The 10759-nt window shown below is 45.7% G+C and overlaps 3 non-coding genes across 3 annotated transcripts; 1 reads left to right on the forward strand and 2 right to left on the reverse strand.

The window, feature by feature from the left end:
- Nucleotides 1-2119: 2119 nt before the first annotated feature.
- Nucleotides 2120-2192, reverse strand: trnav-cac (transfer RNA valine (anticodon CAC)). The gene has a single exon. It is a non-coding gene; the product is annotated as a tRNA-Val (tRNA).
- Nucleotides 2193-5965: 3773 nt separating this feature from the next.
- Nucleotides 5966-6047, forward strand: trnas-uga (transfer RNA serine (anticodon UGA)). Its single transcript has one exon. It is a non-coding gene; the product is annotated as a tRNA-Ser (tRNA).
- A 3856-nt stretch (nt 6048-9903) lies between these two features.
- trnae-cuc (transfer RNA glutamic acid (anticodon CUC)) lies at nt 9904-9975 on the reverse strand. Its single transcript has one exon. It is a non-coding gene; the product is annotated as a tRNA-Glu (tRNA).
- Nucleotides 9976-10759: the final 784 nt, after the last annotated feature.

Consider the following 10759-nt stretch of genomic DNA (forward strand, 5'->3'; position numbering starts at 1 on the left):
AATCCCTTTGCTATCTTCTTATAGCCTTCTCTTGTTTTGGGGGCATAATTTATTTATTTTAAAAGCAGCTGCCAGGAGGAGCCCACAGCTGCTGATTTCTGGGACAAGGTTTGAGGAGTCAGGGTATTTATGAAGCTTTGAAATTTCCATCCCCTGGCCTTCCCTAACGACGACAGTAAACACGCCAGAGCCCTCACAAGCTCATAAAGGTCTGAGACACTGGTAAAGCTTATCTGAGACCTCAAATCTCTTGGGGTGCCCAAGCTTTTGATTGGTGCTCCTTTTATTTTCTTTCACTCTGAAATTGTACAAAACGAAAATAATACACTAATCTTGTTTAAAATGCAGAAAAAGAATGTTTCATCTTTAACTTCATGACTTTTGGAGATGAGTTCAGCTTCTACTCACTGAACTATTCACAGTAACAGAATCTTTGTCCAGGGCTGCCCGAACATTTGCATCTCACTGTACATGAGGCGGTGGAAAAGCGGCACAAGATCCGGACCGAAGAAGCACAAAACCTCAAATGTTGCCATGGAATTTTACACGCAAACTCGTGACTGCTGAGCGGGACAAATTACCACTGTCAATATACCATCCATCTGTTCCTTAACGTCCAAGGTCGAGGTGTTATTTTTCAACTGGACTCCACGGATATCCCAGGATACATTTTCACTGATCACTTTTCAGTGGCATACATTTCAAACGTTTCACATCACTGTGGGGATCCTGGAGTAAAGCATCTCTGGTCATTACGTTGCCGAAATCTTAAACAATAAAATTGTGGCCGGTTTGATTAGAATGATTGGCTGTAAGGTTTTATAAGGTGATATAGTTAAGAATGTAACTGGGGAAAGATGGGAGGTATTTCGGAGGAACAATACACGTTGAGTCAGGAGCGGAGCGTATTCCGAGATAAGTATTTATTCCTGATGTTCACATTGCAGAACCTCCACGGCCAGCTACTGACCCTTATGCGGGCTCGGGATATTTCGCCCATGCTTTAATTTTACATGGAATCACAACAAATTCGATATATTGAAAAGGACCGTGATCCTAACTCTATACCGATATGCGATCTCCCACCGTCACCTCGTTTCAAAACTAAACAGTATCCAGTTTTCCTGTTCTACATTACCGTCATTACACAGGAAGGTTTTAACCATACTTTCGGATATTCCCGCAGAACTGCGATGTCAGCGTTGTGATCAGTCCTTCCTCCCTGGTCCTTTAACAGGAATGGAATGTGCGATACCAATGGTAAGATACTTGGCTTCTGTCTGCGCTGCAATATCATCAGAAGATCGCTGGTTCGAGACCTGAAAATATTAGGTGTTGATGTTACCAACTGTTTCCACTGCGGCTTAAACTGTACGAAGCATAAATATTTGCGCGGCTGACGTGGGGTGGCTGTGGTGCTGCTCGCGACAGAGCAAACAAAGAGAAGCAGAGAGATTGAATGTGTATGTGTGTGTGTGTGTGTGTGTGTGTGTGTGTGTGTGTGTGTGTGTGTGTGTGTGTGTGTGTGTGTGTGTGTGTGTGTGTGTGTGTGAGAGAGAGAGAGAGACAGAGAGAGAGAGAAGGAGTGGGGGGGGGGGGAGAGGCAGACGGAAAAGGTGGAACCTGGAATACTGTGGTGGAGAATTTGAACAGAGAGACTGTATGGTGAGACTAGGAAGGAGTGGAATACAGGAGGAGGAAAAAGAAAGCGATTTAACATTTTAAAGTAGGTTTGAAATTTTGCAGCACATGGTTATTCTTCCTGATGTTTGTCTGAATGAGAACATTTGAGATGTGAGCTCCGTTGAAACCACAATGCATCCTCATGCGACAATACATGACAATAGGTTTGAAGGCTAATTCTCCCGTGTACGTTGCAATGTACGTTATCCACGAACCTCCTTAGGTTTAAATCTTTTTATGTTCTCCTGGAAATTATATATAATTTCTATTAATTCTTCTTTCTTTAATTTACCTTTACCAGGTTTGAAATACAATGCGCTACTGCTGGAAAAGCGAATGCTCATTATATTTACACCTGGATGCCCATGACAGTAAACTTGAACACAAACTGAAAAGTTGAGTCTCAAGTTCATTTGAAGCACTGAAACCCAGACAATGTTTCTGCCCAGGATTGAACTGGGGACCTTTCGCGTGTGAAGCGAATGTGATAACCACTACACCACAGAAACCGTGCAAAGCCTTAATGCTTTGCGCTCTTGAGCAATGACCCGAGGCACCCCCTCCCCGCCCTGCTCTGAAGCAAAGCAATAAGTACAAAACATTGCCCACTGTTCCTTTCTTTCCGTTTTCAGTAACACGTATTAAATAGTTCAGGTCTTTATTCCCTGGAATATGGGTATAAGTTGAGTATTACAAGGACATGGCGGTGGAACGAACCCAAGTGCTGAACACGGGCGTGGAATGGGTGCCAAGGGAGTGTTTACCCGGAGTCTTGGTTTTAGTAGAGAATTCAGGAACGATGTTAGACTCAGAAATGATCGTCCTAAGAATCATGGGGTGAGGCTACTCAAACACGACTCGACCAACGAACTGGCACCTTCTAGTTGTGATAATAGGGTTTTTATACTGCATTTGCTGATGGAAAACAGGTGTTTGTATTTAGTGGAAAATGGGAATGATTGAGAACTAAACGAGGTGATTGAGGCCCAATTCCGGAGGAAGATAGCCAGGTGCCAGAAGGGACCATGACAATACCACTCCCACCGCCCCCCCACCCCCCACCCCCACCAACAGGAGCCTTCCGGCGATCCTCCAGGCCTGTCTGGATGGTCCCGATGAAAGTCCTGGATGAGGGAAGGGTCTAGGATGAAAGAGCAAGGGACCCAGGAACACTCTTCAGGACCATGCCCCTCCGAGTCCACCAGGTATTGGAGACCCCGGCCCCGACGGCACACATCCAGTAGTCTTCGGACGGTGAATGCCGGATGGTTGTCGATGAGACGGGCAGGTGGGGGACTCTCAGCTGGGGGACACATGGGGCTGACGGAAACTGGCTTTAACTGAGACACATGAAAAGTTGGGTGAATGCGCATGGACCTTGGCAGCTTTAGGTAGACCGCTGTGGGATTGATAATCCTTTCAACCTTGAATGGTCCCAGGAAGCGAGGGGCGAGTTACCTATATTCAGTTTTGAGCGGGATGTCTTTGGAGGAAAGCCACACCATCTGCCCAGGTTGGTACCTCCTGCGCCGGAGTCCGGTGTCAGTCGGCTCACTTCGTATTTCGATTTGTTGATCTGAGTAGGGCCGTGCGTGTTTCCTCTCAAATCTTACGGCACCGATCAATATGGTCCAGAACCGACGGTACGGCAATCTCCCCTTCTTGCGCGGGGAACAGCGGGGGTTGGTACCCAAGGGAGCACTCGAACGGAGACCGCCCAATGGCAGAGCTCACCAGAGAGTTGTGGGCGTACTCAACCCACGGGAGGTGGTCGCTGCAGGTCGACGGCTTGTTTGCCGTTACACAACGTAGCGTCGCCTCCAGGTCTTGGTTGACCCGTTCCGTCTGCCCGTTCGACTGGGGGTGGAAGCTGGATGACAGACTGGCCAATGCACCTAAGGCTCGACAGAAGGCCTTCCATAGCTGCGAGACGAACTGGGGACCTCGATCGGAGACGATGTTCGCGGGGATTCCGTGGAGGCGGAAGACGAGAAGATCTGCCGTTCCTTGAGAGGAAGACAGTTTAGGGAGGGCCACAAAGTGCACCGCCTTGGAGAATCGGTCCACCACGGTGAGGACAGTGGTGTTTCCGCGGGAAGGGGTAGACCGGTGACGAGGTTTAGGGCGATGTGTGACCAGGGATACCCAGGGACAGGTAGAGGACGAAGAAGACCCGCGGGTGGTCGATTAGAGTCCTTTCCCCGGGCACAGATGGAACAAGCAGAGACATAAGAACGGGTGCCCCCTCCATGGACGGCCACCAAAAGTGCTTCCTTAGGAGAGCCAGGGTCCGATCACTCCCGGCGTGGCAGGTGAACCGGGATTGTGCCCCTAGTGGAGAACCTGAGACCTGACGGAGACGGGCACGTACAGGCGATCGCCGGGTACATTCCCTGGGTCGGAGTCGTCCCGCTGGGCTTCCTTTACCTTAGCCTCGATCTCCCAAGTGAGGGTGGCCACACGCAGGATGGTGGGAGGATCGTCTCGGGAATGGAGGTGTCATCCTTGGAATCATGCTGGCTGGATAGCGAGTCCGGCTTCCCGTTCTTGGATCCTGGACAGTACGTGAGGGTAAACTTGAACCGTCCAAATAAACAATGCCCAACGGGCCTGGCGGGAGTTCAATCGTTTGGCGGTCTGAATATACCCCAGGGTCTTATGATCAGACACACTCGCAGAATAAAGAAATCAGGGACCATAACTGTCCTCGACCCCGTCACTGGCAGAAATAAAATCAGGGACGATAATAGTCCTGGAACCGTTACTGGCAGAAAAGAACAGCGACCCAAGTCTGGAGCGGGCCAGGTGGATTGGAAAGGGGCACTAGCATGGCTGACGGAAAATCCACAATGGCTCCCACACCCCCATCTTATCGCATTCTACAGGGGTTGTATTGAGAGCATCCTGAGCAGCTGCATCACTGCCTGGTTCGGAAACTGCACCATTAATGATTGCAAGACCCTGCAGCGGATAGTGAGGTCAGCTGGGAAGATCATCGGGGTCTCTCTTCCCGCCATTACGGACATTTACACTACACGCTGCATCCGCAAAGGAAACAGCATTATGAAGGACCACAAGCACCGCTCCTACAAACTTTTCTCCCTCCTGCCGTCTGGGAAAAAGGTACCGGAGCATTCGGGTTCTCACGACCAGACGATGTAACAGTTTCTTCCCCCAAGCTATCAGACTCCTCAATACCCAGAGCCTGGATTGACACTTTACTGCCCTATTGTCTTATTATTATTATTATTATTATTATTATTATTATTATTATTATTATTATTATTATTATTATTATTATTATTATTATTATTATTATTATTATTATTAAATTATTATGTTAAAATTGCATTTGCCTTCCTTTACCGCTGACTAAGCGGTATTATTTATTATTATTTATTATTTATTGTAATGCCTGTACTGTTTTGTGTACTTCATGCAGTCCTGGGTAGGTCTGTAGTCTAGCTAGTTTTATTCTGTGTTGTTTTTTACGTAGTTCACTCTAGTTTTTTTTGTACTGTGTTATGTAACGCCCCATGGTCCTGAAAAAGTTGTCTCATTTTTGCTATGTACTGTAGCAGCAGTTATGGTCAAAATGACAATAAAAGTGACTTGACTTGATATTCGAGAATAGATCCTGATGACTGGAGAATTATGACTGTCACTCCACTCTGAAAGAAGGAAGTTAGGCTGAAGAAAGGAGAATATAAAAAAGGCAGCCTGACTTCAACGTGTTAAATAACTCAAAAGATTCGAAGCACATTTAAGATCAAAGACAGTTGAGGAGAAAGGGCGGAGATTTGTCAAATAAATCATCGTGTGGTACAGTGATGCACCTTGGAAGAAAGGATAAAAAAGATTCTAAATGCGGATGTTTTTCAGAAATCAGAGGTGCAAAGAGACCTTGTGCAATATTCCCTAAATGTTTACTTCCAGGCTTAGTCAGCGGTAAAGTAAGGCAAATGCAATTTTAACATTCGGTTCAGGAGGGGTAGAATATATAAGCAACATTGTAATGTTAACATATGTCCGTCATTATAGACCTGATTCTGATCCTGACCTTTATCCCCAACAATGGAAATCTCCTTCATTTACGATACTGACGGCAGTATTATCCCTCCACATTCACGTTCTGACATAACTGTGTTGAAACAAATTCCAAAGCTGTCGAATTATACTACTTGTATTGGATCGATGAATCACCTTTTCCGTTACCGAAAATAAATCAAGTACAACCCTCACTTCAGGTGCAGTGCTACGGTAGGTGCTGAACATTGATGGAGCTGCGATGGCCGAGTGGTTAAGGCGTTGGACTTGAAATCCAATGGGGATTCCCCGCGCAGGTTCGAACCCTGCTCGCAGCGCTCACACTACAAGCAGCAGCGTGTAGTGTGCCAATAAAATTTAACACCCTGGATGCTGTCTGAGCGCTGGCCCCAAATGTGTTCAGTTGACAATCTGCAGTTGCCTTGCAAAATACCTGATCCACCCATCGGCTCGCCATCTCTGTTTCGTGAACAGTTTCCTTTGACAGTCTCACCGCAACTATTTTAATCCCAACGAAGTACATGGCCTCCTGCATTCCTGTTTATTCAAAAGAAACACTTTTGTCCAGTTTGTGCCCTCACTGAACGAACCAATTGCAGCCTGAATATTCTCATTGCAACCCGCTGTCTTGCTACGTCACGTCATCAGCCTCACACAGTAAGGACAGCTCATAAATGAAGGACGATAATAGACCGTCATGACACTGCCGATAAAAATTCTTCCAATCTGCAAAGGAGCAACGTCGACACAGATAGCACCGGATATTAGGCTTGACATTGGGTGTCTAAGGTTATGAGACAGAAACACACGTTCAGCGGTTCAGGAACAGCTTCTTCCCCTCTGCAATCAGAATCACGAATGGACTTTGAAGCTTAGAACACTACCTCACTTTATTAATATACAGTATTTCTGTTTTTGAATATTTTTCATAATCTATTCAATATAGGTAATTGATTTACTTGTGTATTTACTATTATGTTTTATTTCATTTGTTGTTATTATTATTATTTTCTCTCTCTGCTAGATTATTTATTGCATTGAACTGCTGCTGCTAAGTTAACAAATTTCCCGTCACATGCCGGTGATAATAAACCTGATTCTGATTCTCTGTTCAACGCGGTACTTTCCCGATTCGATTTTCATTAACGACATGGATTTCGAGGTACTGAGTTCTGGTACCGTATCCAACACAGATCTACAGCTGGTAACACTTTCTTCAATAAATCCTGTTCCCTCGGCTGGGGAGATTCGAGAATTTGTGGAGTTGACATCCCATATTTCTGTCAGTTCAATTCTCGCAGCATTTTTAGCTTAGAATGTATATCAGATTATGAGGTCCTGATTCAGTACTTCAACGCAAACCATTGAAAATTTATTCCACCACACCCCCTCACACCCGCATATGCTGGTCGACGTTTCGAGTTTCTACTGCACGAAAATAACCGATAGTGACTAAATTCATCTGTATCTGGTGAGGGATTTAACCGAAGGGATCATGCATTATAGGCAATTGGTGATTACGTTAAAGTGAACTCAAATTTATATTTATGCGCACATCTATGTGTACACACAAGCGCAATGAAACATGCACTTGCTGATGGGTGGGGACAGGTGGAAACTAGCCAAATCGACATGCCAATACAGCCTTTTTAGCTACGATATTTATACTTTGCAACGAGTGTCTAACAATAGATTCTGAGTAGGAACAGGGCGATTGATGCCAGTGTGTTCTACAACTGTACGGTTGCAGAGCGCCACGCTTCGTTCACCAACGTACTTCCTTACGTAAGACAGCGGACAATTTATCGCACTGAGCAGAATCCTTGCGTCCAAATCAGACAACAACACACACAACATTTGTGTCTGTTGTTGTTTGAATTTCCAGCATCTGCAGATTTCCTCGTGTTTGCAATACAAATCAGAACTAACTTTGAAATTTGAAGAATTAATGGCACTAATTTAATGTTATTTGCCTTTATAATTGAAGAAACTGGGAGAATGACATCAATAAGTATAACGTGTTCCTGCTCGCTCTGTTAAAAGGCAATGTGTAAACGCATGAACCATTTCTCCTCCTCAGTACAAACGGCGAGAATACTTACGAGTCCTGAAGCGTTCGCGTTTAAATGAAGGGACGGAAAGATCCATTTCGTTTTGTCGGTGAGGTGAGTTACTCTGGTGGTAAAAAAAAAAACACTGGGAGGAAAACAGTGGCCGAAAGTGAACATGAAATTGATAAATTGCCGTGTAACTCTCTCTCTCTAACTGCCTTTCAAATCTCCCTTGTTCTGTCTACGATGTGACTCTCTACCCTGCCTCACTTCCATGTTCCTCTCTCTCTAACACACCCATACACACATTATCTCTCTCTCTCTCTCTCTCTCTCTCTCTCTCTCTCTCTCTCTCTCTCTCTCTCTCTCTCTCTCTCTCTCTCTCTCTCTCTCTCTCCACATCTCACTCCCTCACTCCCACACTTTCCTCACAAGTTGAAGCGAACGCTTAGCTGTCAATATTCGTGTTCAGTGAAAGGAAGCGTGAATGCAGTGGGACGTTTATAGATTTTCCTTTACAAGACAGCTCGGGTGGAGCGCAGGGGAGTGGGTGTAAACTGGTGCTGAAATGTCGGGGCGAACAGGTAAAATGACATGAAGGAGTAGCGATTTTTTAAACAAATCTGCTCCTGTACTTTGGTTCAGTGCTCCGTTATGACACGACCACCATGTGAAATTTCGGTTAGCTGAAAACACTTGAATTGTCAACTTATAAAAATATTTCCATATTCAATAAGATATATTGACCAGCCGCAGCTGCGAGAGGGGAGATTGAGATTGTGACTGATTCTCTGAAGTGGGCAGCACGGTCTCTGAACGCGAAAAGGTTTCGCCGTTTCATATCACTCACTGTACAGACTCCCCATTGCTCTCTTGTCTAGCGAGCGACCCCGCCTATTGCCACAGACAAATCGGTTCGCTGACCTTCCGTCAAATCATCTTCGCCAGTTGTCACTGACGCGATGTCATGGTCCGACATCAACCAATCTCGTCAAACTACGTGCAACTACCTAGCTGCCATTCGTGTATGCAGATGCCAATTAAACGTGTTATCCAATTGCGGAAAGGGTTTCACCCGTGTTGCTCCCTCCCACAGACTCTGACTGCTTCTGCCTCCCCAAAGTCCCGTCAATACTGAGCAAAACTCATAACAATGTCCCATTATATAACATTCATATCCATATGCTTCTGATCGAAGCTGGGGGCGCTGTCAGGGCGTCGAAATAAAGGCGGGCGACAGAAGTTTATCTCCTCTCACCTGGGGAGACGGTAGAAGATTTGCTGGAGGACACCGGCCGACTTTTGTCCGGCAACTGCGGTATGGGGAGTAGGATTGAGAAAAAGTCTGGGCCAGCCTGATCTTATTGAATGCCGGGGCTGGCTGAAAAGGACTAGAGAGTTGCCCTTCTCTCTGTTGTCTGTCTGTTTAAAGAAAAGAAATAAACAGGCCTTTCTTGGGTCTGCATGCTACCCCGTGGATATAATAGTTCGCAATCTATGTCATCAGTTTGCCTGATGAATCATTTCCAAGTCTGAAACTGGCACAAGATTTATATCTATTGTTTGTTCATGATGCAGAATTGTACAATTTATGTTCTGCGTACTCTCTGTCTTTTCGAGCCTGCAATGACGCTGCAAGTGTTTCATTGTACCTGTCCCTCACCGTCCCTGTGCACACGGCAATAAACCCGGCTGGACCTGACAATACTCACTGAGATTTGAGCAGTGATAACCCCGGGCAGATGAGTCAAGGTGATGTCGGCAAACTGAGAGAGTAGGACCAGAGTCCAATATGGGAAATGTATGGTCACCCTCTTCTACAGAGAGACAGCATCTCTGAGTGGATTGAGGTGCAGTGAGGAGTGAAGAAGATCAAATCTACATTGTATCGATAGCAAGTTATTGTCTGTAAGACCTCGCACAGTTATTTCCAGCTTTATTGAGACAGCACCTGCGATATGTTTCTCAATGTCATCTTCTGCTCATATATTTTGTGGTGTTATGGTGCTGAATCAGGCGGATGCAGGTTAAGCATAGACAGGAATCGGGTTGTTGTGGAAGCAAGGTAATACACAAAATAATTTAAAATAAGCATATTAAATTACAGCAGGCAATATCTTAATTCCCTGACCGGGAATCGAACCCGGGCCGCGGCGGTGAGAGCGCCGAATCCTAACCACTAGACCACCAGGGAAACTGATAATGTTCTGACTACAGCAATAGACAACTACCAAACCAGCAAAATATGAAACAAAACCTATACATGAATAATAATGAATTAATGTGATAAATATTGTCACGAATCTATTGCTCAGCAATTTGCAGACCGCGTGTTCACCCAGTGCTTCTGGTTAAGGAACACTCTGGACTCTGAATGAATCAGCGGGAAACACTCTTTCTCTGGTGTCTTTATAAAGATTGTGACATTTAGATTCTCTTATGAGCCCTGGGTCATTTTTGTTTCTGTCCTCGCCTCGAAACAATTCAGTAGTCGGCCCCCGATTCCCGCGACATTGTCGCCGATACATCTGGTGTCTTGTTCCTCACCCTCCGCCTGGGTAGAGGTAGGAGAATGAAAATCAGACTCCAGAATGCCCGAAATACGGTCTGGGGATGGAATGCTCGGCTTTTTGATCTTGTTGTAACCGTGGTCGAGTGTGCGGGAGCCGCTGGTACAGAGGATGACTTGCTGATGATAAATAAGCCTCGAATTCTTTAAATAAGCCTCACAGAAACCCCGCAATGATTTGAAAGTCCTCAGGGTAGGCAGTTCCTTGTTTGCTGGTCGCGACACTCAGTACATGGTATGTTTGCTAAACATCTGCTCTGGCGGTATGTGAAGCGCCGTCCGGATCAATGAGGGGAACCGCTCGGTAAGCAGCACCGACAGAACTCAATAATTGGATGTTGTGATTGGGAGAACAAGGGTACGGCAAGACCGCTATATACGGAGAGCATGAAGAGTTAGTCATGAAACA

The sequence above is a fragment of the Hemitrygon akajei genome, unplaced genomic scaffold (assembly GCF_048418815.1).
Source record: "Hemitrygon akajei unplaced genomic scaffold, sHemAka1.3 Scf000080, whole genome shotgun sequence".
Taxonomy (NCBI): domain Eukaryota; kingdom Metazoa; phylum Chordata; class Chondrichthyes; order Myliobatiformes; family Dasyatidae; genus Hemitrygon; species Hemitrygon akajei.